Here is a 16,043-nt window from a genome sequence, read left to right as displayed (position 1 = left end):
TCATACACTGTTTTGAGGATTCTCCTATGTTCTTGCCCCAAAACAGATTCTCAGAAAGATCAGACTGTGTGGTATCGCTATTTACAGCACGTCGGCAGGAGACATTGTAGGGGTGGCGGGGTTTTGTTTGGGTTTTTGGTCTGATTTGTACACATCCAACTGACCTGTAAAGGTTAAGGAGGCACCATTTTTTCCCTTTTGATTATAATTTGTTGTTTTTTCAAGGGAATGGGTGGGAGAGGAGATTACTGCCAGAATTCAGCTGCCAAAAGTATGAGGGTCAACTTTAATTTACTTGAAACTGCTATCACTAAAGGTACTGGAGCACCTGCACCAGTCCATCGGGGCTCATGCTTGGGAGGCCCTGGCTTAACACCAACACTAACTGTGGCTGAATTATCCTCCTAAACTCTAAGGCTTTGCAGCTGAACTCGGAAGATTGTTATTCCATAAGAGGTAATTTGACTATTGTCATCCCAACCCTACCTCTGAAGAAACAGCCTACCACATCTAAGCTTCTTAATGTTCCTTTCCACTGACTGGGCTTAAAGCAGGGTTGCCGCTGTAAAGATCTATAGTATATTTCCTGGAATTTTGGGGAAAAAATGGCAAAATTCTTGAAAATAGTTGGCCCCAGAAAGGGCCAAATTCAACCCTGGCACAAGGGGGTGTGACTAGTGAATTCAGTGAAGTTACACTCCCTTATCCCAAGGACGCAGGTGGTTCAATATCTACATTTGCTTGGAATAAAAAGCCAAAATGCAGAAGGAACCCAGGCTATGGTGTCATACAAACTGATATGATTCCTTTTGGTGGCACATAGTAATTTGGCCCATTTGAGCCCAATTATCTGCCCTTAATTTCCTTCTCTTTTGCAGGATTGAGAGGTCCTTTTTACAGACATGATTTTATGCAATGGAATTCTCCTTGTAGGACAGGAAGAATTTTAAAGGGCCAAGACTGTATCAGCTGCTTCTGCCATTATTTTCTTTGTGGACCAACAGATATTCAAGTCCCGATTCTCCTTTCGCTTAGGCCTGGACTACACCAAAAAGTTAGGTTGACCCAGCTACGTAGCTCTGCGGTGGGAAAAATCCACACCCCTGAGCAACATACAGTAACTCCTCGCTTAATGTTGTAGTTATGTTCCTGAAAAATGCGACTGTAAGTGAAACGATGTTAAGCGAATCCAATTTCCCCATAAGAATTAATGTAAATGAGGGGGTTAAGTTCCAGGGAAATTTTTTTCACCAGACAAAAAACTATATATTATATAGATATACACACAGTATACGTTTTAAACAAACAATTTAATACTGTACACAGCTATGATGATTGTGAAGCTTGGTTGAGGTGGTGAAGTCAGAGGGTGCAAGAGGGAGGGATATTTCCCAGGGAATGCCTTGCTGCTAAATGATGAACTAGCACTCGGCTGAGCCCTCAAGGGTTAACACATTGTTGTTAATGTAGCCTCTCACATAAGGCAGCATGAACATGAGGAAGGGGAGACAGCATAGCAGACAGAGACAGACACACACCTTGTGTGGGGGAGAGAGAGAGAGAGATGCACACTGCCCCTTTAAGTAAGCTGACCCACTCTTAAGTGCATTGTCTTTTTAAGTGGATCAGGAAGTTGAGACCGCAGCTGCTGCCCCAAGCTCTCTATGTCTCTCTCCGTCGGTGTCCCCTCCCTGCTCTATATGGAGAAGGGGTAAGCGGGGTGCAGGAGCAGGGGGGAGGGGGATACCCTGACATTAGCCCCCCCATCCCCCCTAAACAGCAAGCAGGAGTCTCTGGGAGCAGCTCCAAGGCAGAGGGCAGGAGCAGCACATGGCAGTAGGGGGAGGGACAGTGAACTGCCAGCAATTGCTAGCCTGCTGGGCAGCTGCAGCACAGGGAACTTAGGGGAGTGGGGAGCTGAAAGGGGGGCTGCCGGTCCACTCTGGTTCCAAGCCCCCACCAGCTAGCAGCAACGGGCTGCTCTTCCTGCAAGCAGTGGACAAAGCAGGCGGCTGCCAAACGACGTTAGAAGGGAGCATTGCACAACTTTAAACGAGCATGTTCCCTAATTGATCAGCAACGTAACAACGAAACAACGTTAACCGGGACGACTTTAAGTGAGGAGTTACTGTAGTTAAACCGACCTAATCCCCGCTGTAGACTGCATGAGATCAGTGGAAGAATTCTTCAATCAACCTAGCTATTGCCTCTCAGGAAGGTGGATTACCTACGCGGATGGGAGAACCTCTCCCTTCGAAGTAGGTAGCATCCAGGGCCGGCTCCAGGCACCAGCTTGGCAAGCAGGTGCTTGGGGCGGCCACTCCGGAGAGGGGCGGCAGGTCCAGCTATTCGGCGGCAATTCGGCGGACGGTCCCTCACTCCCGCTCCTTCCGCCGAATTGCCGCCGCAGATCGCGATCGCGGCTTTTTTTTTTTTTTTGGCTGCTTGGGGCGGCCAAAACCCTGGAGCCGGCCCTGGTAGCATCCATACTGAAATACTACAGTGCTGGAGCTGTGCCTCTGTAGTGATTCCAGTGTAGTTGAACCCTTGTACTGGTGTGAAGGGGAAATAAATCCACTGAAGCTAATAGTTATACTAGTATAAAACTGGTGTAAGTGAAGGGAGCATCAAGCCGAGTGTGCTGTGTCTTGTGAAGGATACAAGGCAATATCCAAGGGTATTGCCTAAAAACGTGGGAAATTTACAGCAACTATAATAGTAAATCACCATAATACTTAGCACTTTACATTTTCAAAACATTAAACAAACATGAATTAATTAAGGCCCAAATCCTGCTGCTCACTCCTTGGATATGCAGAGCCCCAAGTGTAGTGGAAATGCTGCTTTTGCGCTGCATGCCTCACCAGGCAGGGGACAGTATTGCATGTTGTGATGCAGAGCCACCCATGGCACTCAGAGATGAAGAGAGGACTGTGTGGAAGCTGGCTGGTGGGTGGGAAAATGCGGTCAGTGCTTGCTGTGGAAGGAGAGTGGAGAAGCTCGTCGGTGCTGCTGCTCCCCAAGTAGTTGCAGAATTGCGCAGACACCTAAGTGTCTGGGCCTGAGAGTTCTGTCCTATGTGTCTAAAAGATCAAAGGCCTTTACATGAGTTTTGGCTCCATTGCTCTGGATTTGGGGCTATTATTTTTAGTCCTTCTAAAACACTCTGCTGGGATCTTTTTATCTAAACAGTTGACCTTTATTTGTTCCTCCCTGTCATCTAGTCAAACAAATGAGTGTAACAATTACAGAACATCTTGTTGTTATAGCTACCAAATGTTCCTGAGTGATATTGCCCATACACCCCAGTGGATGACTGCCAGACAAATCACTGGTAGTTGTTTTCTTAACTTTAGAAAGCTGAAGGTCATAAACAAGTTATTTGCAGGATGCAGGGCTTTTGGACATTTGGATCTTCAGGTCATTTTAGCACTGAAGGCAGATATACCCTTGATTTAGGGCTGCGAAGAGAGGTGTGTATATTTAAGTTGAGGCCATGACTTGATGTGTTCTCCCAAACACTGCTTGGTTTAGGGCGAAGAAGGTAGGATTTGGTGGCATTTTGGTCTGGTAAGACAGTAGAACTTTAAAGGGGCATAGTGTGGGCCAGTGGGTACTAGACTGGGAATCCTAGGTTCTAGTCCTAGGTCTGTTGCTGAATTCCGTGTGACCTCCCCTAATCTCTCTGCATCAGCTCTTCCATTGATAAAATGACAATAACTCCATTACATACCGTTGTTGAGTAATTGAAATATATAAGTGAAAACTTACATAGGTAAATGCTAGGTATTTTTATTAACTGAAAACTGTATAATTTTTGCCATCATAAGGATCAAGATTTTTTTTTTTTAAATAAAAGCTAGAATGCACTCACAGCCTTCTGATGAATGGAAGCCTGGCAACTTCTGGTCCTTAGCTTGCACAAGTAAAACCTGCTGGCAAAATATTACATTACAATAGATGATACCCCTTCACAAAAGCTTTGTATGTATGTTTGAACTAAGAGAGGCTTTTCCCAAAGAAAGGTGACATTAGTGTCACATAGGCAAATTTATAACATCATTGGATTTTGGAGGTAATATAAACTCTAGGATACTCTAGCATATTAAGAGAGGTGGCTGATGGCAGGCATAGAGACTACGGCCCTGTAGCCTACGGCTTTTTCTGATTGCATGGAAAAATGATTTCTTCAATTTTGCAAGATACAAGCCAAATGCCTTACAAATTGGTCACATTCCATTTAACTCATATTAATCTACATTGCATCCCCTAAGGGCCCAAGGTGCTGTATTTTTCTTTTTCCCTCCAGTATATATCTTTTTTCCCTTTAAACTATACTGGAAGCTGCATGAATTCTAGGGAACAATGCTTCTCATTGTCAGTTCCTTGCCTATACAACCACACATATGCTTTACTTGATGCTGTAGTTCAAGTTCATATAAATCAAGTTTCTGGATTAAGCCAATAGTAACACTTTCTTAAAAAAGACAGAGTACTGGATATATCTGTACTTCTTTTTCTGCCTCAAATGGTAAAGAGATTCCTTAAATGCACCAAAAAGCAAATTGTAACTGTAAGGCATGGTCAACATGATGGAATTTATCAAGGCAATTCCAGTGTAGAAAATGTGAATGAGGTATCTATAATTCAACAATATTTTGGTCTGGAAAATAGCGTTTTTCCTCCATCTAAACAGCTGATTAAGCAGTAGAAGAGCTTCATATGAGGTTGGACTAGGTACTCCAAACAGTCTGAATCAGAATGACTTTAAGACTAGTTTAAATTAAAGGGGACATATTGTATACATTTAGGACCAAATTTACACCACTATAAGTCTAGAGAAATCCATTGACTCTGGGCCTTAAATATTATTTTAGTAAGACAAAAGGGCCCCAGTCCCTAAGCTTTAACCAGACAAACTCCACTTCCTTCTATGTCAATCGGGTTTTTCCTGAATAAGGGTCAGACCATGCACTTTAATTACAAAATTGACGGGAGGCTAAAGACACTTGGAAATTCCACACACTCACACGTGCAGATATTCCCATGTATCACACAGCTGGGGCACACAGTTTAGCCACCTGGGGAACAGGCTGGGGGAAAGGCCCAGCTGACCGTTGGATGTCCTGAGGTTTTCAGATGAATCCTCACAGATCACAGGGCATCCCAGGAGGTTAGGGACCAGGCCCAACATGGTACATTCCAGGTCATCCGTTGCTCATGTCAGCAAAACTAGAGGCTTTGAGGCTGCTCTAACTTAAGCCTCCAGGATCAGAGAATCAAAAAGGTGCCTTTAAGAGCTTTGTCCCGCTCCTCAAGTCCTGTGCACTGAGTGCAGCTTGACCAAACCCAAAAGTCCATCCTGTCATCTCCATCTTGACCAGATGAGCCTCAGTCAATTGCCCTGTTTAATCCCCAATGACCTGTAAAAACTGGGCCACCTTGTTCCATTGCGTCAGTGGGACTAGTTATGACGGAGATATACAGCAGGGTATGATTGCTACTGGAGTAGCTCTTCTGAAGTGAGTGGCTCCTGCTATTACCCCTTTGAGTTGCTCTAGTGGTACCAAGGGAATGTAAAGCTGTTTTACCAGCTTTACCAGCCAGCTCTGGATTCTTCCACAGCCTGGGAAATCCTCAAGTGACGTACAGCCAGCAAAGTTGGTTGTATCTCCCTAGTCCCACAGCCCCTCTCATAGGGAGTGTACTGGGGATGTGGCCAGAGCACTGCTGCCCTCCAGTGATCCCCAGCTGGTGTAACAGCTCGTTGGGTTTCATTGGATGGCACAGGTTAGAGTAGCTAACCTGCCCTGAGGCTGCTCTAACTTGCACCAGGACCCCAACTGGCCTCTGGCCAATCTCAGCATCAGGGTGGTGGGGATAAAGCCACCTTTGCCCCACCCCACCCAACACCCACACCCACACACACACACATACTCTTGAGTCCTGCACAGAGAATAGCTTGGCTGAACTCGATCTTTGGTCCCAATGACTTCCTCGGAGTTACCATGGATTTACATCACTATAGCTGAGACCAGAATTTGGCTCACTAATATTGCAAGGAGAATCTGAGATCAAGTGAAAATTCACTGGGTCTGATTCTCCTCTCACATGCACCAGTTCTAAACCAGCCTAACTCCGCTGACTTCACTGCTGCCCACTGGTATATGGGAGGGTAGAATTAGGCTTGTTATCTGCAATCCCTCTAACCCCTGAAACGAATAAATATATTTGCCTGCAACCCAAGGAAAGACTTCCCCTGCTCCCCCCACTTTTGGATATAACAGTCAGTATAGTGAGACCATCACAGTGAATATAAGCAGATGCAGAGAGGAAAATGGAAACAGCAGCAAAGGTTATTTTCCCTCCCAGTGCCGTGCTGTTGTCACTGCTCGTGCCACATCTGTGCTTTTGAAGGGAAATGTCATAACATTGCTAATCAATAAGAAGAGTGACAGGACCATTTGTCAAGAACAAGCCAGCACTGCAGCTGTTGTAGTCATCCTCTCCCTCTGTTTTGCAACGAGAAACCGAGGAAAAGGGCTGATTATTTGCCTCAGGCAGCACCAGTGCTCTTATGGACAGCCGCTGTGTGAAAATAGCAACCATCAACTTGCTAATGTTCTGCACAAGACTGCAGTAGTTGGACTGATTGAGAAGGCAAGAGCTTTGCAGGAAGTATTGGGTTTCTAACAATGGGATGTAAAAGACTCTAGACACCCTGCAAAGGAGAAACGATCCTCAGTGTCGGAGAAGTCTTGACCTTTAATCCCCAGATCACTGTTGCATATGCATTTCTTTTGAGCTCCAGATGCTCCTTGCTGGTCCACTGGTTTGGAGGACAAGCAGTTGATCTTTAAGAGAAGGAGGCCAGGCTCAGATAGAACTTAATGAAGACTTAGATTTTAATTGGAACGTAAAGATTAAACAACCAGTATAGCACAGGATGGATCTATAAACCCCTGCAGCTGCTCTGCCTACAGTAGCTGCTGAGAGCTAATGTAAATGCTGATGGGTCCCGCTCTTTTGAACAATGAGAGCAGCCAGGCATGTAGTGGGTTGTTTGCGCAGGTGACAACACTGAGCTGCCCTTTCCCACCCCATCAAAATAATTGTTTAAATTAGGAAATCTATCTTAATCTACTCCCCTATGTGTTTCACAGTCGCAGATTATGCTCCATAACTTCCAGAGACATCTCTAGAAAAAAAAAAGTTTAATAGGTACAAGGAAGCAAGTTCTGTTATGACGCAGAAAGGTTTGTCTTTAAACACTGAAAACATGGGTTTGGCCCTGAATATACTTTTTACAGGGGAAGGTAAATCCCACGTAACACCACTAAACGGTGCCTTTTCTGTGCTTTCTTTAAAATTTAAAGCAGATTTAAAATAGTTCCTAACAAAATATTGTGCGTGTCCTCAGAAATCTGTGCATAATTATAGCAATAGTGGCTCTGCTTAGGATGCGGTAGAATCAAACAATATTTACAAGGAAGTATTAAGCCCTTTACAAATACCATTACTAAAATGCAAGTAGACAATGGATCCCATAAGGATACTGCATGTAAACATCCAGGGTGAAATGGTTCATAGTGTCCCTTTTAGGTGAACAGATCTTCAGCTGGAGTAATTTGTCATAGCTCCATTAACATCAGTAGGGCACTATATACCAGCTGAGAATCTGTCCCAGGGTCAGATTCTCTGCTCTGCCCACCTAACACGGCAGAGTAGGGGGGCTGCCAGGGAGTTGATTATAGCTCCTTGATTCACTGCCCCAGTCCAAAAGACCATAAGACCTTATTTTGCTCTGATGCGGTCTTGCTGTGTCACGCTGGACAAGCCACTCACCTGCCTGTTTCTGAAATGAGGACAGCACTACTTTGTCCACCTACCTCATAGGGGTGTTGTGAGGATTAATTTAAAGTTTTAATTAAATGTTATAAAATGCTAAGTATTGTCTCCTATTTCCCCATATTGGCACCATGTTGCAAATCTCCAGATTATCTCTGTGGATTCTAAATTGGCTGTCCAATCAATAGGAGATTTAGATTAAAAGCTGAGCTATCTGATGGGCCAAATGTGATGAGTTGATTTAAAAACAAAGCATGGATTTTCATAAATAATACATATTCCTACTGCCACGCATAGTCCACGCTGCCATTGGGCTGCACTTCGCTCTTTTATGGTTCTAGTTCAGCAAAACATACACGCACAGGCCTGGGTGAAGATGAATGGACTGCTGAATTGAGGCCTATATCTGTGGTTCAAGTGTTTAATATTTTCAGAATGTTTTTGTTCATCTTTAATACAATATCAGTAACTTAAAAAGTTTTAATTGAGCTTTTTACCAAGAGGTAGGGTTTTACTGGTTTCAGCAGGTATTCCCTGCTCAACATTTACCTGCCAGTAAAAAATTCCAAAGGAAGTCCCCTGTAATAGAGACAAGGTGAGGGAGGTTATATCTTTTATCGGACCAACTTCTCTTGGTGAAAGAGACAAGCTTTCGAGCTACACAGAGCTCTTCTTCAAATCTGGGAAAGATAACCAGAGCATCACAGCTAAATATAAAATACATATTCCCCTGTAATATGCATCTGGAAGAAAATAGAACTCAGAAACTGAACGTGCATTCATTTGTATGTGTAATTCAGAATTTGCTCCATTAAAGCCAATCGTTACACCGATGTAAATCAGGCCTCTGGGGTGAAATCCTGGCCCACTGAAGTCAGCAGTAGTTATACCACTGACTTCACTGAAGTCAGGATTTTGCAATGGAGAGAAAGATAATCAGAAGGCTTGATCCTGATCTCACTTACACTGTATTTGTACCTCTGTAACGCCACTGAAAATGTCATGTTATGGAACAAGGAGGATATGCTTTGCAGATTTTAAATTTTACTGAAAGAAGAACAAACCATTAAACACAAACATTAGTACACAATGTAGGGTTAGTAAAAAATTAGAGCATGCAACCTATTGTATGTTATGAGATTTAACTTCACGTGGCTTGGTGACTCTTTTTGAATGGGTTCTCTCTCTCTTGGCTTAAAGAGCTCACTTGTGTCTGCTGATTTAAGATTGTCACTTGGCAGCTTTTTATTTTCCATTGAACCACTGGTGTTCCCTCATGACCAAAACAGTATAGAGTACCAAGCGAAATCTTTGTTTGGACATCTGAGCCCTTCTGTTTAGTTGACAGTGAAGATACATGTGTCCAAGGAAAGGTAAAGAAAAATATTTGTTGCTTAAAACTGGGTGTTCATTCAGTAAATTCACACACAAGAAAGTTTCTGAGGCTGAACAAAATGGATGCCGCTTGCCGGAAAAGGATTTCTTGTGCTATTATAAACCTTGACTGTTATTTCTTTATAAAGACATTAGATTTTCATTCATTTGTTTTTAAAGCTAAGATTCCTATGCACTTCTGAGGTTTTCTAAGGGCCCCCTGCAGTAGGGAAATTTGCCCTGGGGTAGGTAGGATATATAATCAAAGGAACTGAACAAACAGAATGTGTACATGCCCTACTGAGTAACCATGGGATCTTATTGTTGTCTCCCCTTCCACTTCTATCAGTGTGTCATGTTAAAGCAAGATCATATGCTTCTCTGGGCAGAGCGAGTCCATGTGCTTCCTTGATTTGGGAGCTACCTGGCACACTTCAGAGTGCTTGAAAAATAACAAACAATAAAAATATATAGTAAATCTAGAACAAAAACAAAAACAAAAGAAAAGCAGAGGCTGAACCTTATGGGAGACAATAGGATTCCCACACTGATCAATCTTCTCAACACTCCTATGGAAATCTGTTTGCAGGTCTGTGGCTTTCCCTTTTCCTGTCCTACTTAGTGAAAAATGGTGGCAATTATGGTCATCCTCGCTGAAGACAAACTGTTCTGAATACGGCGGGCTAGCCTCAGTGAGGTGCTGAACCCAGGGATAAGCAACTCTTCCAGCGCACAGCGATATGTAGAACTCCTCTTGTATACACTGGTGCTGCCACTGTCCTATGGCCAAGAAGTGTAGGTTTGAGTGAGATCAGAGGGGTGGCTTCCAGGTGACCTTCATAAATAGTTATGTAAAGTTTATAAAACACTGAGCTGTTGATAGAATTCTGGAGGAAACACGTCTATGCAACTAGTATGGAGAAATAAAAAGGAAAAAGAACAAATTAAAAAGATTGCAGAAACACCTATAAGGAAATGTGCTGAGAATCTTGGTAATAAAAAGGTAGGCAAGCAAACAGCACGAGTATCTGCCTGCTGTAGTTTTTTTGTAAGCATAGCAGACATACTCTAGCAAAGTATTCTATCACTTGTTTGCTGGTTGCCTCCTGAGAGCAGCACAGAACCCAGTGGTGCATGGTACTCTGCGCCTTTCGAGGAGACACTGAGCATCTCTCCGACTTGGAGTCCTTCCCAGTGCTGCACTGAGAAGAGCAACTCATCTAAGGTGTGCAGAAGAGAGGGTGAAAGATGGACTAGCAACACACTTGTATCCATTTGCAATAGTCTCGGCTGATCTGTGGACTAGCGGGAAATATTTGACCATCCGCTACACGGCGTAGAAGAAAGCAAACTTGTGCAAATATTGGCTGGCAGTCAGTGAATGACTTAGTGTCTCTTCCCATCAAAGGGAAAACGCGGTACCTCTGCAAAGTCCATCTCACAGAGTTATAGAAGTAATTACCCTCTCTCCCACCCTGCAGGTTTTTTTAATGAGAGTGGACTAATTAGTCCTAAATACTGCTGGAACCTAATTAAACAGGCTAAGGCAGGTTTGGAATCTACCTTATTGAACATGGTGTTTGAGATTAAAGCACCAATTTCCAGCCTATTTGTAGTTAATCTTAGATTCCCTATAGCCTCATCTACAATCTGAAATGACACCTGCCTAGCTTATTTTCTTTTGAACTGGCAGGCATGTTGTTCTTATAAACCAAAAAATAATAAATCTATTTCTCTGCCAGAAATGACTCACTGGCTAATCCACCCTAATATACACACTATATTCTTTTACATCTAGAGTCTGGGTGGAGGTTGTTGTGGCTGTCTCCTTTCATCACTTTCATATTAATGAATTGAGGAATTCCTATTCCTAAAATGCCCCCACTCTTTTTTAACAGCGGATTAGCCATGAAAGGGAGCTGCGCTAAGGAGTGATGGCAACCTACAAGAGCTTTTTCACACGCTTGGTTAGGCAGATGAACCTGCCATAGGGTTTGATCCTGCAAGGTGCTGAGCGCTCTGGCTCTGATCTAGCAAAACACTTAAGCTTGTGCTTGACTTTAAGCATCTGAGTAATTGACTTCAATAGCACTACATGAGCCCATGGTGAATGCACATTTGGAACCTACCTAATTTTCTGAAATGTTAACAAAATCTTTTACTTCTTCCTTTTCTTTCATTCTATCTAACAAAATCCCCATTCACTAACCAACTGCTTGTTGGGCTGGCAAGGGCCAGACTGTACATCTTCATCCCCTGAATCTTGAATATGCCTCTGATTTGGAAACACTTCCACACAGTCTCTCGTCTTGACGTTCCTTCTTTTTGTTTATTCTTTTGTCTTCCACTGCTGGCCTTTTAGGGTTGGCTCTCAGATTTGCAGAAACAATGCACAGGCACACTGGAGTGCCTGTAAATCAAGTATAACCCTCACCCTGCCACAGTGCAGCACTGCAGCATATGCTGCAAAAATACACAGCACACAGTAATAGAGAGGAGGAGGAAAATCCTGACACAGCCGTTAAAACACCATGTGGCTGACAAGAGCAATCTGTTCTGTTCTGAGGAGTCAGCTGGTTTAGAAGTAATGGAACTGATGACCTCAAGTCATTACTCTAGTGAGACTGTGCCTGGATCTCCCTTCATCAAATTAACATTGCACTAAAATGTATGAAACACTTGAGTGTCTTCACACCTCCATTTCACGTACAGTCAAAACTCCAGAAGATGGCAGCTTGCTGCAATGGTGCTATGAGGAGAAGGCAGAAATAACTTAGCAACAACAGATGGATCGTAGACATATGTAGCACATTTGTCTGTCATATGTATCCATTTTCTGGATGCTCTCTAGAACTATGTTTAGTTTTGATTTGTTTTCCCTAACATTTTACTGTAAACTTGTCCTTGCTTCAGTAAAAATGATTTGTAAGGAAAGGGACATCTTTCCAAACTTAATCTGAATAGTTACAGCACTGCCTGACCAGTGAAGGGATGACATGTTTCAGGGAGAGGTCACGCTGCTCCAAGGTGAGTTATCATATCACGCTTGCCTCCCAAATGCTACTGCAAACAGCAGCCATTTACTGAATGTAGGAAACGTTAACATCGGGTGTGCTTTCCATCTTGTGATGTTTTCACAACATGATATATGTGGCAGGTGAGTTACTCTGATTTGTTGACTGAGATAACATTTAGGTTAAAGAAATGTGACTGTTTGGGCTGGGGTATTTTCAGCTTCATGAAGTGGGCAATCAAGCTTAATGCTAAGAACTGCAGGGACTTGTGCATTCTGGTAAACAAGCCTTTTGCAGGTTGAGAGTTTTAGCTTTTAGACTCCCTATGGCTTTTTCTGCACTGGTGAGTCTGGGAGAATCTCCAGTGGTAGCAGTGGGGAGTACATTAGTAATTACCAGTCACCAGGGTTACCACCACGTCATCTAGCCTCCTGGAGAAGGGTCAGGGAAGTCCCCTCAGCCCTGTCCCTGCTACTGCAAAGTTGTATGCAATGCAGAAAGCTCACCTGTCCTCTGATTCTGTAAGCACAGCATATCATACCTCTCAGGGGGCCAAGGCCCATATGCAGGATGCAATATGTAAATAATTCTCCATGATAAAAGTGGTGGGACTCATTTATATGGAACATAGGGAACTCTGGGACTAAGATGAGCGATGGCCCTTGAATTGAGGGACGTTGGAAAGGTATGGAGTTTACATAAAGTCTCCACTTAAGTTCCTGTTGCTATTTGCATTCAGCAGCTGTCAGTGATTTGTTGCCTCTGAAGCCTTCATCTGTTAATATGCAGTAGAACAGTGTTTCCATATTAAGGTTCGCATGACTTAGATAGGCTGGGTTGAATACTTGAGCATATTATCATTAGATATGTGGATTTAAAAGGTGTAACTGACATTAGGGAAGGGTTACTCTTGCATTTTTAGTTTGTATCTTTTTGGAGCTGGCTATTTAAATGTTATACAGATTGTATTTTGCACAATGGCCTCTGGCTAAGACACTATATCAATAAACTTTTAAACTTCATATTGCAGTGTGTGAGTGTCTGTATTGTGCTGTTTGCACCTCACCGAGAGCCCTTTCTGGTGGCGATGGGACAGTCCAGCATAGACTGGTTGCTTTTCATGGATTCTGAGTCCTGTTTACAGTTTGCCTCTGATTCTGTCAGCCAAGTTTTGAGCTAGTCCAGATTGTAGTAGTATCCGTTCTGCTTTTCAAACAGCCTTTATATAATGAGTCTAAAAGAGGAGTTTCAGGAGCTAAATGGGATTTTAATAATATTTTGTCTGACAGGATTACATTGGGGAACATGGATTATGAAGTCTAGCTGATTGAGTTGTGTACTCCTATCCTGTATCAGCTTCTGCCCCCTTCCATCCCTCAGTGGTTTGAGCATTCGCCTGCTAAACCCAGGGTTGTGAGTTCAATCCTTGAGGGGGCCATTTAGGGAACTAGAGCAAAAATCCATACTTGGTCCTGCTAGTGAAGGCAGGGGGCTGGACTCGATGACCTTTCGGGGTCCCTTCCAGTTCTAGGAGATAGAGAGAGATATATATAGCTACTGAAGCAAAGCTCTCTTGGGAAAGACAGTGGCAGAATGCAGCTCTGCTCACAGCATCCCTGTAAAACAACAGGTATTATCCCCACTTCACATACAGAAAAACAGTCACAGACAATTTAGGTAATTTGCCCAAGATCCCACAGCATCTCTCTTGCAGAGTCAGGAAGAGAATTCCTATTTGACTACTAGTCTTACCCACATGATCACTCGTGGTATAAGAAAATATAATATTGCCTGGCAGCTCTGTTTCATTAAAAATGGACCCTATGTTTGAAGCGGCTTTCCTGTCAGGCATGGAAGCTGGGGGTCATTCAACAGATTCTTCTTGTGATGCCATTTTGCCCCCCACTTTTAGATTGTCCAAATGTCTAAATTAACCCCAGACATAGGCCTCTCGTGAGGGGAGGAGAGAGGCTTATAGATGGTTTGGTGGACATCTAGCCATTCAGTGGAGGCTCCTCAAGGTAGGAATTGCCTCCCTGGTCTTGATTCAGACACACTCATTATGCGCTTTACGTGTTGCTGCAAGTGGCTCTGTGTGCACCTTCACATAACACTTAGTAAGGAGGGCTAGATAAACACCTAGCTAGAAACCTTTTTTATCTACTCATTTTCAGCTATTACCAGCCTCTAGTGCACCCCTATATCCTTTACAGCCTGAGACACCTTTACCAGGCCACCACACACAGACAAGCTCTTTAAAAAAAAAAAAAAAAAAAGTCATCACTAGCCCACTAGGTAGTCTTAGCTATATAAGTCTACTTGAAAACAGACCTTCCAGCTATTTAGGTTATAGAGGCTCAGTGTCTATTCTGCCCCTGGATTTAGAACAAAATAACCTCATTCCCTCTAAGCATGGGGAGCTGTCTGTCTTTATTCAAGACTCCCTGGTACAGAATATCCCTCTGTCATAAACCTCTGAGAAACACCAGCACTAGGTTTCTGAGCCAGGCATCAGAATGAATAATCACCCCCTTTCTAGCACAGCATATTCAAACACTGGCTGTAGGACAAAGTCCAGCTACTTGTTCTTGCCATACAATCTATCTCCTAGGAGCTTCTCTGACTCAGCCTTTCTCTTATACCTGTCCCTAACAAGCCCCAGCTGGAGTTGATTGGCAGTCTACACATCTTCTTCCTACTGCAATTTTTAATCCCTGGTTTGCCTGATTAATTGTGGGGCATGTTTACACCATCACACATCCTACCTAAACTAATCTTGTGTTTATAACCAGATCTTTAAATTCTAAGGAAAGGCAGAGGTCAGATGTCTTGAGGAGGGCTATGTTAGCAGGGCTTTGGAAGAACTGAAGTTCTGATTTGACCTTCCTAGATCTAATTTCTTTGCTCATTTGCAGTTAAAGCCTCAAACACGCTCAGAGTTGCATGAACCCAGCATGGGCCTTATGTTGTCTTCTCTACTAAAGATAGTGGAGGACCCAGGCTCATGCAAGGTCTGATCTCTGCACTTTACAGAGTACTAATTTAATCAGAGAGCAGGGCAGGAGAAAAGATGGAGTAAACACAGGAATATATAATGTAAGTGAACAGGACGTAGAGGGTAATAAATGGCATAAAATAATCCTGGGTAGCAGAGATATTGCCAATGCTGCTGATAGGCAAGAAAACCAACATAAAATTACATACGAGCCCTATTTTACTCCTGCCTTTGATAGTAACTGGGTCATTGACTCCTCCCCCAAGTGTCTCAAATGTAAAATGTTTGGACATTGGAGCCTTTGCTGATAATCCTGTCCTTCAATAAAAGTTTCCTGATGTGAAGAAATTGATTTACTGGTTATTAAAATCTATTCTCTATTACAGGGTAAGTTTTCATTTGTTGTAGCCCTGCCCCTTTGAATATAAACTCCTTGGGATGGTATCTTTTTTGTCTGGAAATCTCCATTCATACCTCTGCACACATGAATAATAATAAGAACTAATCTTGACTTCCATCTTGGTATTGCTCTTTGTACTACTAGAGTGTGGCACATTATTTCTGAGGACTGCATAGTAAAATAAACACATACACATTGTTTGTGTTGATGTTAGATTGCACAAAGTTCCCACACCAACATCTTCTGGGGATTTCCTGGCCTCTGACAATACTCAGGGGATTTTCAGCTCCCCTGTGTAACCTCCAGTTTTCAGAGCTGTATATTTGCTGATTGATGTTACAGGAGTGCTCTCTAAAAAAGAGAAATCTGTATATCTGTAGATCAATAGTTAACAGATCAGGTGCCAGTAGAT

This window comes from Emys orbicularis, chromosome 2, assembly GCF_028017835.1.
Source record: "Emys orbicularis isolate rEmyOrb1 chromosome 2, rEmyOrb1.hap1, whole genome shotgun sequence".
Classification (NCBI taxonomy): domain Eukaryota; kingdom Metazoa; phylum Chordata; order Testudines; family Emydidae; genus Emys; species Emys orbicularis.
This window is presented reverse-complemented; position numbering follows the sequence as displayed.